The sequence below is a fragment of the Mastomys coucha genome, unplaced genomic scaffold (genome assembly GCF_008632895.1).
Source record: "Mastomys coucha isolate ucsf_1 unplaced genomic scaffold, UCSF_Mcou_1 pScaffold13, whole genome shotgun sequence".
Taxonomy (NCBI): domain Eukaryota; kingdom Metazoa; phylum Chordata; class Mammalia; order Rodentia; family Muridae; genus Mastomys; species Mastomys coucha.
In genome coordinates, this window is record NW_022196895.1 from 54,925,773 (window position 1) to 54,933,222 (window position 7,450).

The following is a 7,450-nucleotide window of genomic DNA, read 5'->3' on the forward strand; positions in this document are numbered from 1 at the left end:
CCAAAAGATTTTACCTCCATCATAGCTAAGCTGAGAGTTGACAGTTCTGCTGTGCCAAGGAATGAATTATGCTTTGTAGTTTCTAACCTGAAGCCCTCTGCTCAGTGAGACCTACAGTTTCTACCCCTGACACTCTCCCAATGGCACTCACTCCCTAACAATGTTCATTTCTACCCCTGACTCTCTCCCCATGGCACTCACTCCCTAACAATGTGCATTTCTACCCCTGACTCTCTCTCCATGGCACTCACTCCCTAACAATGTTCATTTCTACCCCGATACTCTCCCCATGGCACTCACTCTCTAACAATGTTCACTTCATTTGTTCGCTTCTGCTAATGTGTTTCTCTTTAGAACACAAACTGTAGAACAGCAGACGTTTCTGTTTATTTTTATACAGCTGTATTTGAAGCACCAAGAATTTTCAAAACTTGTCAGTGAATGAATTGTATTTATTTGACTGGGATAAAGATAAAACGTGGATTGTTCGATGAGGATGAATGGCTGATGGCCACACTGACAGACTTAAATATTTAATAAATGGGATCAGGGAACTTAACAGCTGAATGAAACTTGGGAGTTAAAAGATCATTTAATCCAACCTCCTAATTTCACAGGTGAGGAGATTTGAAGCCAGGTTTTAGTGATTTATACTGAGACTCTCTCATAGCAAGGTCAAGATAGAAATCCGATCCTTAGGTACATTTTATGATTTGTGTTAGAACGAAAAGAATATTTTTTTCATATTATCCTATCTTTATATACAATATACATATATACAATGTATATATACAACACACACACACACACACACACACATATATATATATATATATATATATATATATATAGGATAATATGACATTCTACTTTTATATAACAGAAAGCAACCGTTGTATTGTAATAAACCATGCCATCTTGGGTTATTGTCGTCCTTATCTTCAGGATTTAGGGACAGCAGCTCAGGCTTTAGGCTGGCTTACTGTCAAAGCTTCTAGACTTTGTTTCCAGGCTGTTCCTGTAACTTCTTGGTGTCTGAAGTACAAGAGAGCACCCTTATATGCCCAACTGCCCAAACTAATGAAAATGCAGGCTATTTTCCCCCTTCTGTTCTGTTGATACAGAAGGGTTTTCTGTTGTTGTTGCTGTTCTGTTTTTGTTTCTTTCTTTTTTTGTTCTTTTTTATTCCCTACATTCTATTATAGAAAATCCTCTATTTTTCTAATTATCCATAGAACAAAATCCTAAACAGCATTTCTGCCTAATACTGGGATAGTCTCCAAATCTCTCTCTCTCTCTCTCTCTCTCTCTCTCTCTCTCTCTCTCTCTCTCTCTCTCTCTCTCCTCTCTCTCTCTCTTTGTGTGTTTCTATCTCTCTCTCTCTGACTCTTTCTATCTTTCTGTCTCTTTCTGTGTCTCTTTCTGTCGACATAAGTAGAGAACCTTTTAAATCTAAGCCTTCCTGCATGGTTTCTTATTTTAAAGGGACTCATTAAGTCTTCAATTTTGGAATAAGAGAATGAGAAATTCTAGTCCTTTATGGTTCATGTTGTTGAAGACAGAATACTTGTTGATCTTCACTAATTATTTCACTTCATAGCCAGCACATGCTCCACAGGCAGACTCTCTCTCAACCCCTGTGGGATAGGTCCCCACACTGGCCTTGAACTTGTGATACCTCATAGCTTGGCTTCTATAGTAGCTGGGATTATGGGCATAGACCAACACTCTGGGCTCACAACTCAACTTTGCTCTAAAAGATAAGTCTAATGGATGGTTTTATCTCAAGAAAGACCATAAGAGTTTTATTTTTTCAGCCTTATGATTCTACTTTAGAGAAGAGGAAGCTGAATTAATGCAGTATGACTAAAACACATATTAAAAAGTGTCAGAATTGGGGGGTTAATTCAAATCAATGTGATTGTAATACCATATACTTTCAATTATATTACACCAATAAAGGGGATGTATTATTTGACCTGGAAGAGTGAGGTGATTTGGTTCTAAAATTGTTATTTAATATTTTGACAAATTTAAAAACATTTGTATTTTGACCCAGAAGCATCAATGCTCAGACTGACAATCTTGTGTGTTGTTATCCTGCTTAGATTTACCTGTCCATCAGATAAAGCCTAGAGTCACATGCAATAGGAGTCTCAGTCTAGGCATTGTCCAGCTCAAGTTGGCCTCTGAGCATGGCTGTGGGAAATTATCTTGATAATTCTTAGATACAGGCAGGCTGGGTCCTTTGTAGGCAGTACCATTCTCTGTGCTGTATAGGGAAGCCAGGTGAGCAAGCTAGCAAGCTTCCCTGGATGGTTTCTGACTTTGAGTTCCTGTCACGATTTTCCTTAAAGATGGACTGTGACTCAGTTGTATAACCCTGATAAGCCTCATCCTTCCATAAGTTGCTTTTACAGAATGCAAACCAGGACATTCATCAAATGTATTTCCCTCTTCTGACAGTGTAAATGTCTTTCACAGTATCTGTGCAACTACATACCTGGCCTCAGTGTTATAAGTAAATTTTACTTTTCTGTAAATATTAGAACTGTGACATGCCTACTTTATAAATATATGTATGTGTTCCCTTAGATTATGTAATGAGATCAGAAGAAGGCAAGATATGAAACATAACATTTTGTGAATTTAAAAATTTAAGGTGAAGGCAACTCCAAAATATTAAAAGTTTAAAATGCGTAGGTAAGACGAGTAACTACAAAGTTAATTTATTAGGAAAATTCCACAATGAGACCCATTTCATTGTGCTAATCGAAAACTTAACATGAGTAAGGAAATCAGAAAAGCAAAACAACCACAAAAATACAGGAGGGAAAGTATCAAATCATTAAATAATTCTGATAACAGGAGTTCAAAGGTCTCTCCTGCGATCAAATCACTCCCAACCCTTCTCTGTGCTCTCTGTCAATGTCAGCTGGCAGTGGTTGCCATGAGGCAGCTGCTGTCATTTATGAGCTGGATGTTTAACGGGAAGATTGTGTAACAAATGACTGCTGTAACAAATGCTGTAACTTCCAAAGGCAGGAGAGCAGCAACAGCAGTAGAGTGGAATAAGAGTGTTTGGATGGGAATGGAACTGAAGACCACCTCGAAGAAACTCACACCAAAGACCTAGAGCATCCTGGGTGTCTTTACCTGTAACTGGGGAATAGGAAACAGCTGGTAAAACAAAGTCTACAGAACCCATTGACACTGAAACCAAGGAGGGCCCTGGGGAGTTCACTGCAGCGGAATAAGAATGGAGAAGTAGTCAAACACCCGAACTTGAGGGTCTTGCAAAGCTTTGGGATTTTCATTGTGATGGGAGGCTGTAAAGGGTCATCCATTAATGGCACCCATTAAAATCCTGGCATTCCTTGTGTCACCTTAGAAAAGAGGGGAAACACTGAAGCAGTGGGCATATGGCCTCTGTACAGAGCAGAGAGGAGGAAATGGGTATGAAGAAACACGTCTTCCTTTCCTATACTGTTGAGATATTTAGTTTCTTCTCTATTGTGGCAGAGAAGCCAGTACCGTAAAGTTAGTGGCTAAAAACACAGGGTCTGACACAAGCTACTGCTAGCTGTCTCTGCTCCATCACTCACTCAGGCAAATCCCATAACCTCTCGGCTCTAGGTTTGCAGGGTAAAAACAAAAGCTACTTTAGAGTGTTGTTAAAATGATGAAATGAATCCATATGTGAAAGTGTGTAGAGTGTTTAGATGGTATCAAACATTAGCCTTTAATTTTGTGAAAATGAGGATGCTTTCTAGAATGCTCTGAGTACATACAGATTGTCACTGATGAAATGGTTCTTTATTTAGAGTGGCAATAAAAATGAAGTGGTCAACATTTTCTATCAACTACTCGGAGATGAGTCATTACTGGAAATACTTTCTCTAGCAAGAACAACCAAAATACCCTAACTTAGACCAGGGTAAGATAAAGAAGTGGGACAGTTAACTGAGTGAGGACTTTTAATTTTCCATCCTTAGTCTGCTAAGATTTTAAGGGAAAGCTCTTGGTAGATGTTTGGCTTTCTGCAAAGGTAGAAGTCTGTCAGAAGAACCTTAGTGCTCAGGAGCATTTTGGTGCCTGCAACCAATACATTACAAATATAGAATAAAATACAAAAAATTCTCTCTGTATTGGACTTTTAGTGACCTAAATATGATTAAAGACACAAATGTTTGGAGGCTTTCATGTACATTGTTAAAAAGCAGTCTATTCAGGACAACTGCTTGGATTTTATACAACAGCTTGCAAGGGCAATTTTTCCCAAGATGGTACTCCGACTGTTTTAAACTAGCAGAGCTCTTTGGCAACAGCGGAAACATTCAGGAATAACTGCTAATGACATAGCCAGATGCGTCTTAGAAAATCAACTGTCTGGCCAAACCACCAAACCCTACCCAAAAAAAAAAAAAAATGCAGTGAGCTAAGCAGGTAGAGAAAATTTCCATCATGTCTCTTTCACCCTGAGAATATTAGTATGACTCAATTAATAGCAGACTTTATTTCCTATTGGGATTCAAAACTCATACTGAAGGCAGTTTCTCTCTGTGTGTCAGCAGGAGAACCAATATCCATTTGCTAAGTCACAGGCTTCCTCAGTATCCTGAAGGTATCCATGCGTGCACCACTGCTGTTTCTGCCTTCCCTGATACACCATACTCAGTGGGTGCTCCTGGGTCATTATTACAGAGCATCAGGCTGTAGTCATTCAAATCTGTCAGCAGCTAATGAGAGCCATTATTGTATGGTTTACTTATTAACAATTAATTTTCAAAAGAAATCATTGTTTGAAGATGTTCATTATCTTTGCTGGAAAACATTTCTCTCTCCTCCCTCTCACCTCCTCTCTTCCTCCCTTTTTTTCAGCCTTCTCTTTTAGTTCTCCTTCTGCTTGCTCCTCCTTCTCCTGTAATTCATATTCTCTCTCTCCTTCCTCCCTCCATCACTTTCCCACCTCTCCCTCCTTCCCACCCCTTCTCCTTTCTGATGGCAAAATATTCTCGGCTGTCCCTTGTCCCACAGCTTTTCTGGCCAGTGGGTATTTTGCAATCTCATCTGTTTTCTATCATGCAGCCATCTTATCAGCCTAGCTTGTGAGAGATTGGGAGTGAGGCGAGCAAGGGCTGTGGGCAGTCCATTTTGAAGAAGTAAATGAATACAGCACAGGGCAAGGAAGCTAGGTCAGTTGAACAGCAGGCCTTCAAACATGCTCATCCATTGCTTCCTGTGTGCAGAAGAATCTCTGTCATTCAGAAGTTAGGCAAGCAAGGAAGGGATGTTATACATTGATTCCATACATTTCCAACAGCATAGGTGTTAATAAGTGAAACAACAACACTTTCATTTTTTGAATTATCTGTCCAAGTCCCATTTCATGCTTTTCAAAAGGGAAAGGATTTTGAACAAGCCTGTTCTTTTGGTAAGGGCATTCAATGGGGAAAGAGGATGCTTAGACAAGAGGAGATTGAAGAAAGGGACAGAGGGAGGGAGGGAGAGAGGCTGTCTAGTTTCAGTTCAAGATCATTAGACTTCTGGTCAACAGAGAGCTGCCCAGCAGATGATGTTCATCTCTTCCACAGTTTTCAAAAAAAAAAAAAATCTCTGACATGTTTCATAAACAATTCATATCCTGCCAAGAAGGAGAATGTGAACTTCTTCCTGTATAAATTATGTGTCAAACTGAACTGTCCACAAATTTAGCCTTATTCCTTTCTATGATAAAAAAAAAATTAATGGTGAGATATTTGGCTTTTCTTCAATATGATCCTTTCAACATCCTTGGTTCATTTGTATCAAATAGCTGTCACAAGGAGATTCTTGGTGATAAAAATTACAACCAACCATGCCTTAATGATTTTTAAGTATTTATCGTTCTTGTAATTATGTGTATGCATATGCATCCATGTGTGCATGTGAGTGTAGACATCTGTAAGTGCCAGAAGGGGGCAGAAGACTCGGGGAGTTGAAGTAATAGCTGATGGTGAGTAGCCCATTGTAGGTGCTGGGAACCAAGCTCGGATCCTTTGCCAGAGCATCAGGTTCTCTTAACTACTGAGCTCTCTCTCCCCTTGCACCATTTCAAGTTTTATTTTTCTATTTTCGAAATTATGTTATTACATCATTTCCCCTTCCCTGTTCCTCCCTCTGGCCCTGGCCATAAAATCCCCATCAAATTTACAGACTCTACTTCTTTTATTGTTCACAGATACATATGTATATTCCTAACTATCTAAACACAATCTGATCAGATGACATGGATACTGATTACCTGCTAACCAACCAAGGGACTCCTCCCTAGAGAATACTATTTTTCCTGCTCTCTGTATTCTTTGGTTATCTATAGTTCTTTTCCCAGGGTTGAGGACCTGTGAGATTTCCCCCTTCATATTAGCATGCTTAGTTTTAATTATAAGTGTGCACATGTGTCTGTGTATGGGTGTGTGCAATGGGTGTAGGATGTTAAGGAGTTTTATCCAATACATATTGTTGTAAATACTAACTTATTTAAGCCTCTTGACACTCTTATATAGACAGGCTTTCCATTGCAATATAAGTTGGCTGCCTTCCATCTTTATCATATAGATTTCTTTTCCTAACACTTGTTCTTGTACCTGTTCTACAGGAGTACACTCAAGATGAGAGACCTGCCTGCCTCCTAGGCATCATCTGGGACATACGAATATCAGTATGTCAGAATCCACTGACAGAAAATGGCATGATCGGTAGTTGATGACATCGTTTCTGATAGGGACATTTATCTTCCATTACAAGAACCCCATTTGGATATATAAGTGTCAATATGTTGAAATTCTCTAAAACAAATAGCATGGCTGATGATCCTTGGTCCCCTTGCTACCTTTACAAATGTCATAGCTAGTGGAAAATAATACTCTTTGAATAGAGACATCAGGTGCTTCCTTGTTCAAACAAGGCTGGAGGCCTCCTGCATTATGGAAGGGATCTGAATCAAAGTGCGCCAACCTGACAAAGACAAGTGAAAAAATTTATGACACAGCTGAGGACAAAGTTGGAGGAGCAACTATTGCCTTAATAGAATGTGGATATATGGACTGCAAAAGTCCTCTCTCTGATAACATTGTTTATAGATCTTGTGGTTAATCTGGTATTTTGTCCTCTTTCTGTTTTTTGTTTAAAGCATCTGTTAAAAACGGGGCTGCTTACCCCCCTTTCTCTATCTGCCTCCAATCCATCACCCTTGAATTCTCTTCGGAATCTGATTTTGAATTATTACATCTGTGAGACGAGGAACCTGCAAAAGGCCTCCGAGTCCACTTCTTCCACCCAGGTTCTCATATTTGCCTTAAGCTTTCTTGGGCAGCAGAAGTCCCTCTGGCTGTGGAAACATCTCTCCTTGCCTGGATAACATAAGGGATATGCCCTTGAAGACCAGGCTCAATGTCTTTTTTTTTTTTTT